The sequence below is a fragment of the Dromiciops gliroides genome, chromosome 5, assembly GCF_019393635.1.
Source record: "Dromiciops gliroides isolate mDroGli1 chromosome 5, mDroGli1.pri, whole genome shotgun sequence".
Lineage (NCBI taxonomy): Eukaryota > Metazoa > Chordata > Mammalia > Microbiotheria > Microbiotheriidae > Dromiciops > Dromiciops gliroides.
In genome coordinates this window covers 297052670-297071697 of record NC_057865.1, presented here as the reverse complement: position 1 = coordinate 297071697, position 19028 = coordinate 297052670, and the positions used below count along the sequence as shown (strand labels likewise).

The 19028-nt window shown below is 52.5% G+C and overlaps 1 long non-coding RNA gene across 1 annotated transcript; it reads right to left on the bottom strand.

The window, feature by feature from the left end:
* Window positions 1–9494: 9494 nt before the first annotated feature.
* On the bottom strand, window positions 9495–13749 carry LOC122727732. Its single transcript, XR_006353194.1, has 3 exons — window positions 13652–13749; window positions 13004–13242; window positions 9495–10497 (listed from the first exon to the last, which is right to left on the bottom strand). It is a non-coding gene; the product is annotated as an uncharacterized LOC122727732 (long non-coding RNA).
* Between the last annotated feature and the right edge of the window lie 5279 nt (window positions 13750–19028).

Genomic DNA, 19028 nt, shown 5'->3' with positions numbered 1-19028 from the left:
TGGAAAGACTCATATGAACTGATGTGTAGTGAAGAGAGCAGAACCAAGAGAACGTTGTACACAGAGACAGCAATATTGTTGGATGAAGAACTGTGAATGACTTGACTATTCTCAACAGTACAATGATCCGAGACAACCCCAAAGGACTATCGATGAAACATATGATCCACCTCCAGAGAAAGAGCTGATATTGATGGAACACAGACTGAAGCCGGCTATTTTCCCCTTGCTTTCCTTTTTTTTTCTTTATTTCAAGTTTTCATATGCAAAATCACTAATATGTTTTACATAACCATATATGCACAACTTAGATCTGATTGCTTACCACCTCAGGGAGGGGGGAGGGGAGGAGGGATTAAAATGGGAACCCAAAACAGTTAATAAAAATGTTTCCTACTTTAAAAAAAGAGGCCTTTTCTGGACCCCAAGACCCTACTATCTTCTGAGGCACCTCTGATTGGGAGGAAGTTTTTCCTTAAATCAAGCCTGAATCTGCCTCTCAGGGACTGTCCTAGTTCTGCCCTCTGGGGCCACATAGAATGGATTTGAGATCCTCAGGACAGCACCCATGTCCTCCCCTCAAGTCTTCTCTGGTTCAGGCTAGACATACCCAGCTCCTTCAGCAGACCGCCTCCCCCTTGACACACACTTAGGACCCTTCCCCATCCTGCTACCTTCCCTGCTTAGACATTGCTCTACTTCTCATTGGCCTCTCTCAGCTGCAGAGGCCAAACTGGAGCACCACTAGGTAGCAGGGGGGTTCTGCAAAGATGGAGCTGAGCCCAGCAGAGCCTGGAAGCTATGCCCTGTCCCCCATGCAAGCCAAGATGGCCCTAGCCTCTTTGACTGCCTTGTGGCATGATTGGCCCCAGGCAGGGTCCAGGAGGATCAAGTCAGGATGGGGCATTGTGGGACCTGTCTGTAAGGAGACAGGATCTCCCAGGTGGCCCTGGGGAAAAGGGCCCCAGTGGAGCGTCACCGTCCAATGACCTTCACTGTGTGGGGGATTCTAGAAGATGAAAAGTCTCTTCTTGAGTGAACAAGCCCTACAACATGCCCCGGGGCCCAAGAGGGTGGAGGCAGAGGCCGGGTGCAGGTGTCAAGGGAGGAGGCCTGGAGGTAGCTGGTGTCAGAGCCCGGGGTCTCTGGGCTTGGTCTGGAGAGGTTCTGGGGGGCTCTGCTGGGACAAGGAAGCTTATTGGGAGGGTAAAGCCAGGGACTGAGTGCCACAGTCCCCTAGGCTTCTCTAATTAGGAGTTATTCCCACTTAAGTTAAGTCCATGAGGCTTGGGGAGGCACCAACCTTGGTCTGGGACTTACTTTCTAGGCTTCCCCACCCCAAGAGCCTATGGCCCCTAGTTCTGCCCTATGGGGCTAAGCAGGACAAGGCTGAGTCAGCTTCCCAGTGCCAGCCCTTCCATGGCTGGAAGGCATTCATCATTCCTCCTTTCCCTCTGTCTTTTCTCCGGCCCCATCACTCCCAGTTCCTTCACCCCAGCTCACAGGTGTCCTCAATCGCAGGGACAATTTTGTTTCCCCTGGGGTCAGTACCTGGAATGAGGAGTCTCCAGAGGGCCTGGGGTGGGCAACCCTGGCCCCTAATGATGCTTTCTCTGCTTGGCCCCAGGCCTCGCATGCAGGTATAAGGGACCCTTTCTTTTCTGGGGTCTCCAGAAAGAGGAACCGCACCACCAAGTCCCAGCCAATGAAGGGGAGGAGAGGGGAGGGGAGGGGTCAGGTCGGGAGGGGTCCTGCCTAGGCCTATGGGCTCCTTCCTTGCTCTAGAACTAGAACAGAAGTCATCATTTCACAGACCATCCATTCCCAGGTTCCCCCCTCCAAGGCAGGAAGGGCTGGCCAATAGGAGGGAGGTCCCTGGGGACCCTGGATGAGGAGGGGAGGGAGCAGGGCAGGGAAGGACGTGCTGCTGCTGAGTTGGCAGGTTTGCTGAGGAGGGAGGTGGGGGTGGCCTCTTTCCCCGCCTCCCCCCTCCTTCCTTCAAGCTCCCAGCCCCGCCCTGCCCAGGCCATCTGCATTAATGTCTGAGTTGCCCAGGCAACCGGCACGCCTGCCTCTTCCTGACAATTCCTCCAGCTGATGGGCCCGGCGCTTGTCCTAAGGGGAGCTGAAAATAGCAGAGACCGAGGGGACGAGGGGGTGGGGGTGGGGGTGGAGGGAGACTTTGGGAGACAGGGGCGTCTCACCGTAGCCTGCTTGGGAAAGCCGCTCTGCCCCTTAAGGACGGGACCAGACGCGGCAAGACCGTGAAGGCCCAGCCTGCCCTTCCAGCTCCTGAACCTCGCCCCGGGCTGAGCTTCTGGCCTGGGCACAGCCAGCTCCAGGGCAGCAGAACCACCGTCCATCAGTATGTGAAGTCCTTACCCACCTGGTCATCTCAAAGGGAGGCTGGCAGGGTCCCCCAAACCTCCGGGCCACAGCACGTTAGAATGGAAAGGAATCCCAGAGATCATTGAGCACAGCTCCCTCATCTCACTAAAGGAGAAACTGAGGCTCAGAGAGGAATAACAACAGGAGGATGATCATAGTAATAGCAACAGTTCATCTTCGGTAATGCTTCCATACATTAGCATCACAATGGCCCTGGGAGGACTAGTATGACTCATTTTACAGATGAGAACACTGAGGCCCAGAAGGGGCTTCTAGCCAGGAGCCCCTCTCAGGTTCAAGCAGGTTCTTCTGGCCCCAATACACAATGATGCTGTCTTACTATCCTCGTGCTCCACAGTGACCCGGGGATGGTGTGGGGGGTGCCACAGCCGAGGTCTGATTAAGCACTTGGGGGGGCACCCCTCTGGGGCTAAGCCCTAGGGTACAAAGGAAAGCTGAATATAGGCCCTGTCCTCTGGAGCTTGCTTCCTAATGGAATACACTTGTATAAACATGGGGTGTGACTTTCCCTTTCTGGCTGTGAGACTGGAGTAAACTGTCTCCCTGGTCCCTTCTAAGACTCCCATTCTATCCCCATCTAGCCCTAGACCTCTCACTGTGCTCCTTCACTTCCTCCAGGTCCTCAGATAGTCACCCCCTAAGACTCTCCTCACCCTGGTGATAAAGGAGAACTGAGTCGGCATAAATGCTCTGTGTTTCCAGGTGAGCGCAGCTGATGGCGTATGTAGCATTCTGCCCCCAGTAGACCACCACTTTTCCCACTAGAGGAAAGCTGCCTGCTTCATTAAATATGCCCTCTGGGATCCTTGTGGGTTTTTCAATTCTTAGTCTGGCTTCCTTTCTGTGACCTTTATATTTACATCTCTGTAATCATTGTGTCTTCTTATCTGGAGGGCAGGGACTGTCCCAGAATGGGATGGGCCACAGGAGGAGGTGGTGAGCTCTCCCTCCTTGAAGGGGTTCAGGCAGGCCCTGAAGATCCCAGGGCCAAAGAAAGAAAGAAAGAGCCTGCCCTTCTTCTGGACATGGCCTGCACTGTGTGTTCAGATCATTGAAGGATCATTTGAGAAACATTTACACCTGGAGACTTCAAGGAGGGCTTCCCAGAGGAGGAGGGGGCAGCTGGGTGGTGCAATGAATAGAGTGCTGACCCTGAAGTTGGGAGGACCTGAGTTCAAATCTCACCTCAGACACCTACTAACTGTGTGACTCTGGGTGAGTCTCAACCTCAATTGCCTTAAATATCCAGAGCCATCTCCAGTCATCCTGATGTACATCTTGCCACTAGGCCCAGATGGCTCTGGGGCAGAGAGTGAGGCTGGGGACTTTGCACAGCCCTCTGTGGAAATTTATTTTGATTTGGGGACCCTACCTTTGGGCTGAGATTAGAAAGCCTTAGTCCCTCAAGGCTTTTCTGTGTGGGAGGGGCTGGTGCCCCTCCCCCTCAGCTTCAGCTGAGCCTAAAAGACCCGTGGGCTGTATGAGAGGCCAGGTCAGACAGCTGGGGGGAAAAAGCCCCCAGCTCCCTCCACCCTGAGAGAATCTACCCCCAGAGATCCTGGGCTCGTCCAGGCCGGGCCTCTGGCGTAGCCTGTGCCGAGGTCCCAGGCACACAGCAGGGGGCACGGGCCCTGGAGCCCTTGGTATGGTAAGCATGAGATACTCAGGCGTCCCTGTCCCCCCAGCCGCAGCCCTGGCTGGCGGATTAGCTTGGGGTCTGTGGGGGCACAATAAGCCCTGAGATTTGAGTGGAGAGAAGTAAGATATATGTAGACCTGGGAGTTAGATGGAAAGGGAAGCTGGCAGACAAGATTGAAGGGGACTGACAAGATTAGGAGAACAGAGAGGGGGACTGACAAGATTAGAAGAACAGAGAGAGGGGACTGACAAGATTAGGAGAACAGAGAGGAGGACTGACAAGATTTTAAGGGAAAGGGAGAAGGACGCAGGAGATGGCTAAAGGACTGGAGCAAGAGGGCAGATGTATGGAGCTTGGGAGAGGCCAGAAGATTAAGAGAACAGAAGGACACTGGAGCACTAGGAGAATGGAAGGAGAGATCGGTGAGAGAGAAACACAGGGGTTCAGTGGTGGCAATAAGGAGAGGAAAGTTAGATGCAGGGGGATTTACAAAGTGAAAGGGGCATGGAGTTAGAAAGTAGCTGCACAGGGTACAGGCAGAGGTAGAAGAAAGTAGCTGAGCAGTGAAAGTGGAACATACCCTAAGGCAAGAGGTGGGAAGAGACCGCAGGAACTCAGTCAGGTTGTACATTTTATTTTCCTGTATTCATAATTTTAAATTGTATCTCATAAATAAACTCTGCTTTGATTATTTAGTTAAGAGGCTTCTTAATCCTTTGCTTATCAATTTGGGGAGTGGAGCAGTGTGGTGGAACTTTATAAACGGCCCACATTAAATTAATAGCAGTCAGATAGCAGTTAGTTTAAAAGTCCCCAGATTAGTCCTCCAGTCAGATTAGGCCCTCCCAAATTAGCCCTAGTAAGTTAAAATATTTCTACAACCTCCATCACTTCAATCCAGTTCACTACAAGTCATGACAGCACCCTGACATCAGGGTCCTCTTTGAGAATGAAGGACAGGGGACAGCTAGGTGGCACAGTGGATAGAGCACTGACCCTGGATTCAGGAGGACCTGAGTTCAAATCTGACCTCAGACACAAAACACTTACTAGCTGTGTGACCCTGGACAAATCACTTAACCCTAATTGCCCCACAAAAAAAAAAAAAAAGGAAAGAGAATGAAGGACAAACAACAACAACCCAGAGGATGCAGAGTGGGTAGGGAAAAGGAGGAGTGAGAGGAGCTGGGGGGGCGGGGCAGCCCTTGAAGGGAGGGTTTTATCACTCAGTCAATAGGCCCCCCCAACTCCAAACATTCCACTGTTCCCAATCAAGGAGATTCCAGCTCCCTGGATCCCCTGGTCTGAGTCTGCCCATCTCCCGTGGTGCCCAGGCCAGACACTGCCTGCTGATACTCCTATGCAGGCTGGGGCCCAGTGGGCAGGAAGAGCCCCAGGGAAAAGCTGCTGAGGCCCAAGAACAGAGCCTGGGGAATCCCCCCCTCTTCCTGGAAGAGGAAACCTAGCTTCTTCCTGCCAGGAGTTTGCCTAGACTTTGCATGAGGAAGAGGCAAATCTGATAAAGGCATCTTCTCCCCCCCAGGGGCTTGGCCCACCTTCAAAAGCCACAGAGAGTGCACGGAGGGGAGGGGGAGGCTAAGGAGCCCTGGATGGCACAACTGGACTCTAATCCAGCCTCATGAGGGAGAGGCCCTCTCTGGGCCTCAGTTTGCTCACTTGGCAAATGGGGATAGTTCCCCATTCCCAACTGGCCTGGAATGAGTTGATCAGATAAAAAAAAAAAAGAGTATGGGGGCTTGGGCAATGGGTTGCTATTAAAGGAAACCTCATGGGGTACCCCAGAGGAAGGGTTTGGAGCCCTGGGTTTTGGTCCCCGCTCTGCCCATGACTCTCCGGGCCTCAGTTTCCTCATTTTGTTAAGAGCTCTGACATTCATGAACCTTTGACCCTCTCCAGACTAGAGAATGCCAGAAGTGAAAGGATCTCGAGCCAGCCCCCTCCTCTCCTTTTACAGGGGGTTATACCAGGCCCAGAAAGTGGGAGATGATGCCCGGGATCACACCGGTGATCCGAAGCAGACCAGATCCAAGGCAGGGACCCACACACCTTCGGGCTCTGGGGCCAAGGTAACTTTCCGGATCTGTGCTGTCTGGGAAGAAGGCTTGCCTCTGGGGGACAGGAAAGAGACAAGCCCAGCTCAGAGCAGCCCAGGCCAACTGGCTTTAAGGGGTGAGTCATCCGGGCCCGGATCTGGGAGACAGGAGCAGTCCTCATTACCTGGCTTACTCACATCCTCCACCAAGCCTTCAGCCTTCCCTCTCCCAGCCTTGTCCCTCCAGCTCAGGGCCTCCCTGGAGTTCAGGACCCCCAGACACAGCACCTCTGGACCATCTGTGGTCAGGGAGATTCTGGGAATGGTCCATGGAGAGGAGCCAGTCAGGGAAGAAGCCAGGGTCTGTCTCCTCTAGCTCTGGGCCTGGGCCTGGGCCTGGGCTCAGCCCAGATCCCAGGACGGGCAGCCCCAGGCCCTGCCTTCAGGGAACTCCCAGGCTCGTGTCCCACAGTCAACACCCATTAATCTGGTGGTCCACTAACACCCCAGCCCCAGATCTTTTTCAGGACAAAGTGGCTGTCTGCCCATGCCTCTCTCCCAAATGATTTTTAAAACTCTTAATTGCCTCAGCTCATAACCTCCCACCATAGAGTAGTACTCCACTCAGTCTTAGCACAGTGCTTAGCACAATACCAGCACATAGTAGGTGCTTATTATAATTGACTGATAAGTTTGGAGTCCCTCAGCCCCTGAATGTCCCTGAGCCCAGCTCAGCTGCCTGTACTTGTCCCAGGCCCAAAGACACACAAAGAACACTGGGGACAGCAATGCAAGGTTGGGGGTGGGGTGGGAATTGCTTGGGCACACAGTGAGTTTCAGCATAAATAAAGCACCTAGAAAGTGCATTGTGTGCAGAGGCAGGCAGTCTGGATGGTGATAAAATAGGGACCAGGACAGAGGCAGTTGAAGGAAATGGGGACTTTTGGCCCAGAGGCAGAGAGGGCTGGCTCTGGAGTTAGAGCAGCCTAGAGCGCTGAGAAATGAGGGGCCTTCCCCACAGACAATACAGTCTCCCTGGCTCAAGTGAGCTCACTACCCATTACACCACACTGCCTCTGCTCAAAAGCATTCCTCCTAGGGTTATAAGGGGCATCAATAGGAGGAGAGTTTTCCTTATATTCAAGATGGGATCTGCCTCCCTTCCCTGTCCTTTATCTACTCCAGGTTCCACCCTCTGGGGCCAATCCCTCATCCATATGAGGGATTCAAATACGGGAAGACTGCTCTCACATGCCCCTTAATTTGGTAGTTTGGAGGACATTGAAGGGCATCTGGTTCAATCCTTTTGGAGGACAGATGGACCCAGGGCCTCTAAGTCCAGAGCCAGCCCTCTCTGCCTGCCCTGGTCAGAGAAACCTTTGCTAACTGTCATTTTTTTTTTAAGTGAGGCAATTGGGGTTAAGTGACTTTCCCAGGGTCACACAGCTAGTAAGTTTTAAGTGTCTGAGGCCGGATTTGAACTTAGGTCCTCCTGACTCCAGGGCCGGTGCTCTATCCACTGTGCCACCTAGCTGCCCCGCTGTCATTTAAAGGCTCCATCCTGGGCCTGGTGCTCAGCATAAGGCCTGGTACAGGGTCCCCATGCCCTGGAGAGCAGTGAAGGGGCAGCTGCCACCTCTGTTCTGCCCAGGGCTCGGCTCAGCTCCTGCTGTAGAAAGCCCTCACTGTGTGCAGGGTTCATGGTGCTGGAAAATCTTTAAGCAGGTGAGTGATTTGGCCCCGGATCAGTAAAGATTTGATGAGTTGAACTGAATTGGATTTGATAAAAGGTCTGAGGAGGCAGATTTTTGTCTTGAGAGACCAAGTTGTATCAACTTTCTAACAATAGGAGCTATCCCCAGATGGATGATGCAGCCTGGGGAGGTAGTGAGTTCTTCATCACTGTAGGTGTTCAAGGCAGGGCTGGATGACTCTGTCAGAGCTGTTGTACTGTAAGAGAGGCCCAGAAGGATGGTGGTACTTGAGACTGTCAAGGAGCCCTTGAAAGCCTGATGTTTTAGGAGTCAGTGAATGAGGGCCCCCATGAACTACTGGGGGGGGGGGTCAGGACCTCCCCCCACCCCCATTTGCCCCTGCTGTAGCAAGTGTCTCTCAGCAGGGAGGGAGAAAAGGCCAGAGAGGGTGGAGCCGAGTCAGAACAAGCACCCAGGTACACTTAAACCCCTGGGGAAACTCACCTGGGCCTCACCGGCTTTTGAAGGGAGGGAGGGGGGGACTGGAGTTCCCAGGCAGCACCGAATGCAGGGGGGGGCCGGGCCAGGCTTGGAGGGAAGCTGGGGAGCTGGGGCCGGGGCTGGGCCGGCCAGCCCTGGGGATCCCAGCCCTGGATCTGGGGCAGTTTCGGGTAAAACTAGATCTGGGTTTCAGCTCTGCCTTGGCTACACCCAGCTCTTTCTGTCTCCCGTGTCTGTCGGCCTGTCAGTCTTGAGCTAGGGAGAGATTCTGGGTACCTGGGATCCCCTGGAGCCATGGTCCACTCCTAGCCAGCTGGGAGTCAGGGAGAGGGCCGGGTAGGCTTGACAAGGGGGGGGGGGCAAGGCTCAGAGGCTCATGAGCCCAGAGCTGCAAAGGATCTTAGAAGTCAAGTTCACACACCCCCAATTTTACAGATGAGGAAACTGAGGCACCCATCAACTCGCTTAAGGGCAAAGTAGGATTTGAACTCAGTGCATAAGCAGTTCATTACCCTCTAGTCAAGTTTGTTTACATGATCAATTGATTATCTGACACCAAATCCAGTCCTCTTTCCTTGGTACCACACTGTCTCTGCTTGTCCTCTGTCTCCCCTGGACTGGGGGCACCTTGAGAGCAGGCCTGAGTCTGTCCTCCCCAGCTCTTAGCACATCGTGAGCCCTTCCTTGTGATCCTGCCAGCAGCTGGGGACTCAGGGCTAATGGGGAGACTTTCATTTCTGTCACCTTGCTGCCTCTGGGGATTCCAGGGTTTTCAAAGTGGGGTCTGAGTTTCAGTGTTTCTGGCCCCTTAGAATGCCTGGTTCCCCCCACCCACCCAGACTCAAGCACTACATGCTTTCTGCTTTGGTTGACACTAATAATCAGGGTTACTTGATGAAGCCATCTCAGTGTCTGGGTTTATCAGGGAATCTCGATATGATCTTAACAGGGACTCCTTCTTGGAGGAGAGTCTTAAAGATCATGCTTTGTTCTCCTGAATGAAATACTCTTTTTATAAACAGCAAACAGTAAACCTGGGGGGATATTGTATTCTCTACTCTCTACCCTGTCAATTGCAGAGACTAGAAGGAAATGGTGACTGCTCCAGTCTCTGCCAAGAAAGGCCATGGACAGTCCATGGGGTCCCCTAAGAGTCAAACACAACTGAATGACAACAATTTGCTTTAGAAAGTGTTTGCTGTGAAAAAGCAGTTTGTGGGTAGACAAGCATATTATTACACCACATACCACTGTACATTCCAAATGGATGTGATCTCAGTTGTAACAAAGATATATACTTTATCACATAAAATTTAAAAGCTTTGTACGAATAAAATCAGTGCAACTAGAAGAAAAATGGTCAAGTGGGAGAGATAATATTGGCATAAAACATCTCCACTGTCTAAGGTATCCAAGGATTCAACATAAATATATATGGTAAGACTGAGTCATTCCCAAGAGATAAATAATCAAAAGTCATGAACAGAGAGTTTTCAAAAAAAGAATCTTCGAAGCCATATGGAACAAATCTCTCAAACCACTAAATAGGAGATGAAAATTAAAACAATTCTGAGGTTTCACTTGACCTTCTCAGGAAACAGCAGACGTGATAAAATAGAGAAACAATCTCGACGTTGAAGGGCCAGGGTCCATTTGTGGAAAGGCAGATACTACATATGCACTGCTCGTTGACATCGAACCAGTCCAACCATTCTAGAAAACATGGAATTCTGTGGTGGTAGTTTTTAAACAGTTATTTGTGGTAGTAAAACCCTGTCAGTAGGGAGGGTACGCATCAATGTGGAATGACTGAACAAACATGAGAAAAGACATGGGAAGACTTGTATGAACTGATATGGAGCAAAGAAGAGAGAGGACAAAATGCACAGTGATGACTGCAACAAAATAAATGCAAACGATACAGAAGCCTCCAACATCAGAAGATAGGCAATGGCCTTTATCTAGAGGATAGAGACTGAAATTCCTTCTTCCTCCAACCTGAGGAGTGAGAACAACTGGGGAGGAATGATGGTAGTAGTAGTAGTGGTGGTGGTGGTGGTAGTAGTAGCAGCTCATATTTATATAACACTTTAAAATGTGCACTTTCCATGGAGTATCTCATTTGAAATAAGAATATTTTGCACACCATCATTATTTTGGTTATTTCACTCAGATATTTTTCTTGGCCACAAGAAAAGGTCCTACAGGAGAGAGAATGGGGAAATATCAGCAGTATTCAAATGAAAGGCATTAATAAAACAACAACAAAAAGGAAAACCTGCCTGTTTCCTTCTCACATTTTTATAAAAGACATCCTCAATAATGACTTCCCTTTGTGCATAGTCATCCTCATAAAATCATACAAGGATGAGAGTCAGTACATGGTCTGCAGTTATTGGTTGTCCCTTTTTGGTATTAAACTTGTCTGTGAATTTCCTCCATTCTTGTCATATCTCCTCCTCCCTGAAATATTTTGTTTAAAAAAAAAAAACCCTCACTGTCCTCAGTGTGGTGTTGCCTCCATTATGGATTCCTCGGTTTGTTATTGGTCCAATCCAGCTGCTCTTAAAGACCCATTTCTACTTCCTTATTCAGGAAGTGCCTTGAGGTATCAGAACCCAAATGTGGTGGTTCCCCAGTGGTTCACTGATGATGAAACTAGCTAATTATGAAAACAATGACAAATAAATTCCATTTTTTTATCTCTTTGTGGTCCTCCTGCCAGCTCCATCCATAAATCCTGTGGGGCTGAAGCGACTCATTTTGGCATCACCTCAATCTGTCTTTAGGCTTAGGGGTTTTTTTGTTTCCATAACTATTCACTGTTTTAGAGGCATGGCTGCTCATAATCTTTACCCATCCTCCTCTGTTGTGTTTTACAAATGAGTTTGTATTCTAGATCAGAGTTGTACTTGACCATGATCTCTTTCCTTGTCAGAGATCAAATGTTTGCTGGTTGGAGAAGTTTCTGGGCTCTTTTGGACTCCTTCCTAAGGAAACTGTGCTACATATTCAGCTTGAACCTTTGGAAGGAAATGCTGATGGTAAAGGTCAATGTCTTTGCCTTTGTCTATTTCCCATTTTTCAATATCCAAGGTTTCCATTAAATAGGTTGGGTTTAAGTAGCTTCAAAGTGTTTTTTTTTTTTTTAGTGAGGCAATTGGGGTTAAGTGACTTGCCCAGGGTCACACAGCTAGTTAAGTGTTAAGTGTCTGAGGCCAGATTTGAACCCAGGTACTCCTGACTCCAGGGCCGGTGCTCTATCCACTGCGCCATCTAGCTGCCCCAAAGTCTGGTGAGCATTTTTTTTTTCATTTGTTTTGTTTTGTTTTGTTTTGTTTTCTGGGGCAATGGGGGTTAAGTGACTTGCCCAGGGTCACACAGCTAGTAAGTGTCAAGTGTCTGAGGCCGGATTTGAACTCAGGTACTCCTGAATCCAGGGCCGGTGCTTTATCCACTGCTCCACTTAGCTGCCCCCAAAGTGTTTTGAGTGTCTCCTCATTCATAGCCTTTCTATGAATTTGAAGTAGGTTTTGATCTGCATAAAGACAATGAATTTTGACCAAGTTCCTACATCAACAATAAGTCATTTCCTGTTTATTAAATTAGAGTTGATTTCCCTTTTGGGAATGTTATTGTCGCTAGGTGTTCTCCAGTCATGGGGCCTTCTGACCCATCGTGACACGGGTCAAAATTTGAACCCAGGTCCTGACTTTAGACCTAGTTTCTATTACACTCAATTCTTTGGGAGAGGTGGGCACTGGGGTGAACAGCCAGGGACCCCTAATATTCCAGGCCTGCTCTGCTTCTATCTCCCAGAACCTGGGACTCCTTATGTATGTCTTCCCCCTCCCCAGGAGCTTCCTGAAGGCAGGGCCTGCTCATGGTAGGTCTGAGATCCGGTCTATACACCCACTGATGGATGGGTGAATGGGAACCTGTTGTCCATCCTGCTTAGGAGCACAAGGGCATCTGGGGCTTCCGCCAACAGGGAGGTGCTGAAGGGCGAGCCAGGACCCCCGGCCCCCCCCCCCCCCCCCAGGCAGAGCTGGTTCTCTACACAGCTTCTGCAGAGCAGAGCCAGGCTCTTTCTGCCCTCCAGGTACAGAGTTGGCTTCAGCCTCCAGCCCTCAACCAGCAGGACCCGCCCCTCTAGGAGGCCTGGGTCCTGCTTCTGTCCATTCTGCCCAGGCTTGGGCTGCCTCATTCTGCAGAAGCCAGATGGGAGATCCCCTGATTTGTTTTCCTAAACCACAAGGCCCACTTCCCTATTCTCAAGAAGAGAAACCTACTGGGCAACCTGGCCTTCCCTTCCGTTAGGTTTTTCATAGCATTGGTGCCCGGATCCTGCCAGGAAGTGCCTGAAATAAACACTGCAAGGGGTGTGTGTGTGGGGGGGGGTTAAGCCTGCCTGGGGAGGGGGTCCCCTGAGGGCTGGCTCCAGCCTACCCACCCCCTGCGCTCACTGCTAGGCCAGAACACAGCACCCTGTATACAGTAGGTACTTAATAACTGTTTGTTAAAGCACAGTGCTGTCCCAAGGATGCTGCACTCCAATGCCAGCCCTGAAGCACCCTATGTGAGGGAGCTTAGGGAAGTTCCACCCCCTCTGGAGTTTGTTTCCTCATCTGTGTAATGAGGGACTAGAGTCTCTCCTGTTCCTTCCCACTCAGATTCAGTCCCATTACAGAAGAATACATGTCAAACCTCATGATCAGGAGGGAAGACCCTGCCTTGCTTGGGCAAGCCAGGCTGATGCCCCAGCCTCTGCATCATTTTTCTTGCTGTTCTTGGGCAGGGAAACCATGACCTTCCTTCCACTGTCACAGTCCTGTCCATCTTCCAAGGCCCTCCTCAAATGTCTCCTCCACTGCTCAGGAGCCCCCGGACCTTGACCCGCCTGGTGGTGTCTATGAACCCTCTGGGGACACCATCTCCCTCTCTCTCTTCCACAGTGGAGTTCCACATAGAAGGGGAGCAGGAAAATCAGGTCATTGATTGACTCACGGTTTAGAGGGGCTACAGCCTACTGGTGGGGATGGCAATGGTCACATTCCCCCACAATGGGCCTGGCTCGTGGCCTGCTATGTCTTCCCCCTCCCTCATCCTGCTCCCCAGGGGCTCCCTGATCCTGGAGGAGGCAGCCATTGGTGTACATCACCCCCTTGTTTTTGGCTGCCCCCTTCCTCTCACCCCCAGCTCTGCCTTGCCTCTTGTGACTCTCCCTCCCAGGTTCTGAGTCAGTCCCATAGTCCTGGGCCTGCCTCACACCACCTGTCCTGTCAACCCTTTCAGCCAGCATCCTCCCTCATCTCTCTTCCCTTCCCGGGCCCTCCCCTGCTCCCATCCACTCACTTGTCAGTCCCCTGCAGTTTGGCTTCTGCTCCCACCACCTCCTCATAGACTTGTTCTTTCCAAGGTTTCTGACCATCTCCTGAAGGCTAGAGCAAAGGCCTGCTCTTTCCTCCTTATATCTGTGAAGCTTTGGGCACTGTCCTCTCCAGCCACAGGTTATTTGCACAAGCTGATTTCCACTCTTGGTGCACCTTCCCCTTTCAGCTCTTCCTCTTCCTGTAAGATCTTGGCCACCCATTCCAGGAAGTTCCCCCAGCTTCCACCAGCTGAAACCTTCCTCCCCTGCTCAGATTCCCCTGAGCCCTTGGTCAACCTCTCTCTCTTGCTCTCTCTAGCCCTCCTTCCCTACTTTGAATTAAAGGCTAGAAATAGGGGGTGGGGGGCACCTGTGGTTTCTCTGATATAGGACATTGCTGCATAAGCAATCTCCCTCTACCACTATAGGCCAGTGTCTTCCCCGTGATCCACAGTCTTAGAAAGCTGCCTCATCATTAGGCACAGGCCTGAGGTCCCTGCTCCCGGGGACACTGAGGAAGGTGGGAGGGCTGAGACCAGGGGGGCATCCACACTCAGTCTGGAGCCGACATGGGGAGCCCCACTGGAGGGGAGGCGGGCAGCAGGCTGCCCCAGGAGGTCAGAGGCCAAGGAGGTCAAACTCCCAGGCAAATGAGTAGTAGGCTCGGGCCATGAGGGGCCACTGAACTTCCAGCCTGACGGATCTCAAGAGCACCCAGCGTGTAAGCTTCATGTGGTCAGGGAGGGCCCCTCACTTTGCTTCTATCTTCAGTACTTGGCACAGAGGGGAAGGGATTGGATCAAATTGTTCTCTGTGTGTGCCTCCCACCAACACTGAAAGGGGTTCAGGTGGGGGGGGCTGCTCCTCCTCTGCCTAGTCCCCACTCCCACCCCAGACAGGGAGCCTCTGGGAGCAGGGGCTGGGGCTGGCCACACAGGGGCCACACAGCTGGTCAGCGTCAGAGGGAAGATTTGAGCCCAGTTAGGCATCCGTCCACTCTACCAAATGGCCCCTCTGGTTGAGGTCGGTTGGGCCATGACCAGCCAGCTGTCCGCAGAAGAGGCTCAAGGAAAGGCCATTGGCCTTTGGGATGAGCTGGACCCCCCCCCCATAATCATGGAGAAAGCAGCTTCATGGAGCCCCTGGGTGTGGGGAGAGAATGGCCAGGGAGGCAGTGAAGGCAGCAGGTAGAGACAAGGGACAGAAGGGAGATGGTGGTAGCCGGTGGAGGGAAAGGCCCGTTAGGAGTGGGGAGGTCTGAGCAGGCATGCTGGCAAAGGAAAGGGTCCGCAGAGAGCCAGGCTGGCTACCACAAGTGGGTCCCAGAGGAGGTGAGAGGGATGGGCCAAGAGAGAGGGATCACCTCAGGGAGGAGCGAGGGGGGAGGAGGAAGGGGAGGAGGAGGGGAGGGAGGTAAGGAGGAGGGGGGAGAGAGAGAGGAGGAGGGGGAGGGGGAAGGGGGAGGAGGGAGGGGAGGGGGAGGGAGGGGAGGAGGAGGGGAGGGGGGAGGAGGAGCAGGGGGAGGAGGAGGAAGATGCTTCTACTCTTGAGATGAGGAAAGCAGGAGCCAGGGTAGATGCAGCTTAGAGTTTTTGAGGAGGGGCATGGGGAAGACCCTATCCCATGCCGGGATATTGCATATTTATCTGAATCTTACTTCCCTGTGAGCCTGGGAGTTGCCAAGAGCCCAGAACCTGGGAACCTTTCTTTATTAAGCACCAAGCCTGAGCCTGGGGCTCAGGGAGCTCCCTGAGGGTAATAGAGGTGTCAGGACTTGAGGTAAAAGAATGAAAATCGGGGGAGGAGAAGACCATGACCAGGAGAGCAATCAGGGAAGGCTTCCTGGAGAAGATGCCAGAGGAGTTGGGTCATAAAGGATGAGGAGGAATCGGGGTGGGGGCAGTGTGAACAAGGCAGGGAGAGAGTCTGATCATTGGACAGGGACTGGCATAAGATGAATGGAAGGGATAAGGAGAGGAGGCAGCTGTTGTGCAGAGCCTTGAATGCTAGGCAAAAGGTCTTGGAGGGAGGCACTAAATCTTGGAGCAGGACAGAGTCCTGCCCAGCTGTGTAAAAGAATGCCCTGTGCTCTGCACTTAGCAATGTTAAACCCCTGTGTAAATGTCACCGTTATCGTCCTTGTCATCAGGAGCCTATTGTCTCATTCATCCCTGACTTCTCTGGGTGGCAGGGCACACAGCAGGTGTGTGAGAAGTGTCTGTGGAGGGGACCTGGGTTCAGATGCCCCAGCTGCCGCTGACTAGCTGCGGGGCTTGGGGGGACCCTTCCCCTCTCCGGGCCTCAGTTTGCCCAGCCTTGTGGGACTGTTGGGAAGACATCATTGGAAAAGTGCTGCCTTTAGTGCCAGAGGACTTGGGTGACCTTGGCCAAGTCCTTCCCCATCCCTGAGCCTCAGCTTCCCTTTCTGTACAATTGAGAGGATTGGAATCCAGCTGTAGATCTCATATTCTTAGCATTCTTCTGAAAATCCAGAATGACAGCTCTGAGCTGGCCTCCCTCTCCTGGCTGGTGGGGGGCCCAGTGGGGTAAGGGAGGCCAAGGCCCTGGGGCTCAGGCAGCCCGACTGACCCTCAGTGGGGGAGCATCTGAGGCCTCTGGCCTCTGGCCTAGCTCCTTCCACTCTTCCACACTTTCCTCATCTGTGCTCACTGCCTGCCCCCAGTGCCCAGACTGTCCCCAGAGGGAGCTGAGTGCCTGGGTCACTGGGCTAGAGGTTGTGCTCAGGGGCCTCTGGGGCCTGAGAGAACACTCCCTTCCCTGGATAGAAGCCTGGACGTTCTCCCTCCAGGGCCAGGACTGTCCCATACAACCACTTCCTGAACATTCTAGGGACAGGAGCTCGCTGCCTCTCCAGCCACAGGATCCGAATCTCGTAAGTCTGAGATGACCCACATGATCCCTCTAGAAACACACCTGCAAGGGGGTGCCCAGCCCCTGGCCCTGTCCATGCCCTAGGGTGAGGGCCGCTCTGGGCTGGCCTTTCAGCGTTGGCGCAGTGGGTTTTCCTTCTGATTCCAATGTTGTGTTGGTCAGACTGAAGGCGTGCTGTTTCACTTCTTTCATTCCAATCTTCTTGCACAAAATGACTGGTATGAAAACGTTTTACATGATTGCATGCGTCTAACCTACATCTGATTGCTTACCGTCTGGGGAGGGGGAGGGGGACAATTTGGAACTCAAAAGTTAAAATTTTGTTTTAACAAATAATTGGGGGGAAATAGAATCGATTTTTAAAAAGATGTATTGTGCCATTGGTTTCTATATCCCAGTTTTTTGGGTCTGCCCGCCCCATCACTGCTCAGTAAGCTTTCTCTTAGATCAAAAAATCAAGCCTAGCCAGCAATCTCATTGCCCAGGTATGCCGCATCCCACAACCACAGCCCCCCCACCTGTCTTAGGCAGGAAAGAAGGAAAAATCTCTTCTGGGGCCCAGAAGAGTCACTGTAGTGACAAGGCCTTGGCTCTGGGCCTCTTTTCATTGACATTTCAATGTTTTATTTTTAAAGGTCATAATTCACATAAAATGGATCCAATTAAATGCCTCATATCCCTCTCCCCTCCCCTTCCCATGGAAGCCAAACTGCAAAGTACTCTCCGTCCTGGCCTTGGAGAGCTTGCCACCGATGGGTGTTCGGGCCCTCGCCCAGGTGAGGGGAACATAGGGCAGCCGCGGGCAGAGCTGCAGAAACCCAACGGAAGGAAGCTTTAGGGGAATGGACAGGCTTGTATTAAGAGGTGGCACAGGGGACAGAGTGCCGGGCCTGAATTCAGATCCAGCCTCAGACTCTCCTGAGACATGTGGTCCTGAACAAGTCACTTCACCTGTTCACCTGTTTCCTCAACTGTAGAACAGGGGTGGTAACAACATCTACCCCACAGGGTTCTTCTGAGGATCAGGTGCCCTATTTGTAAGAAGCACTTAGTACATGGCCACATGTGGCGGGTGCTGGGAGAAGCCCTTATCCTCTTCCCTCCCCTCTCCCCCTTCCATTCTGCACCCCCAGCTTAGTTGAGGCGGGGGGGATGCTACAAGACTGCTTGGGGGAGGTGGTCCTGGCAGGGGGGGCACTGTGTCCAGAGGCAATCGGGGTCATCAGGGAATGAACAAATATTTCTCAAATATTTTGCCTCCTCCAGGTGGGTTACAAAGAAGGAGATGAGAGGGCCCCTGCCCTCCTGGAGATGTGCAGAAGGCAGTTCACAGGTTACCGTGGCTGCCCAGCTTCGAGCTTGGGCCTCCCTTTCTGGCCTCCCTGCTTTCTCAGGAATAGAACCAGATGATCTGGTGCCCTGGCACCCACCCTGGGGGCCCCTGGGGCACACGCGCCCCCCCCCCCCAGCCAGCAGCCCACAGCACAAAGGGCAGGTGAACCAAGTTGCAATCCTGGCTGGGATGGGGGTAGTGACACTAGGACAAAGGCCATCTGTGTCCCTCCCTTTGCCAAAAGTTCTCTTGTTTCTTGGCCCGTCCAGACTGCTTCACAGACCTGGGGGCACTGACCTCTTGAATCAAACTGACCTAAAGCATCCAGGCCTCCCTTCCTCCCCTCCCTGCCTCCCCTGGCAGGAGTTCTGTCCCCAGCCTGCAGCCCGCCCATCCAACTGGGCCCCCATCAAGCCCTCTTCACCCCACCCAGACCCGTTAGTCGTTCAGGACCGACTGCCTTCCCAGTGCCCACTGGGCCGCCTAAGGCCTACTACTCGCTCCTACTGTACCTACGGCCATGATTTCACCACTGAGCTCTTAAGGCCAGGCCATCCGGAGCTCACCTGCTGCACCTATGGGTGCTCTTCTCTTCCCCTGGATGGGCAGCCCTCGGAGGCCAGGACCTGGGTCACTCCCACTCTGTCCCCCCAAGACTGGGAGCTCCCTGAGGGCACAGCTCCGAGGGCCCCCGAGTTCATCTAGCCTGATCCTTTTATTTCATAGAAAAGGGAAACTGAGTCTTAGGGAGAGCGAAGGCTGAGGGGAGTAAGCACAGAGCCCTTGATCTTTACCCCCTGCCTTGGGAGCCAACCCCGATCCTACGTGATTAGATCAGGCATATTGGTTCTATACAGTATCACTTTTTTGTTGTTTTTGTTGTTGGTTTTTTTGGTGCTGCAATGGAGGGTTAAGTGACTTGCCCAGGGTCACACAGCTAGTGTCAAGTGTCTGAGGTCAGATTTGAACTCAGGTCCTCCTGAATCTAGGGCTAGTGCTTTATCCACTGCTGCACCACCTAGCTGCCCCTTTCTATAAAGTATCTGTGAATCACCTGCTGGGTTACAGAACCCTTTTGTTTGGTTTAGCTAAGGGCCAGGCCCTGCCCTCAGAAAGCTCCCAGTCTAGGAGAGGGA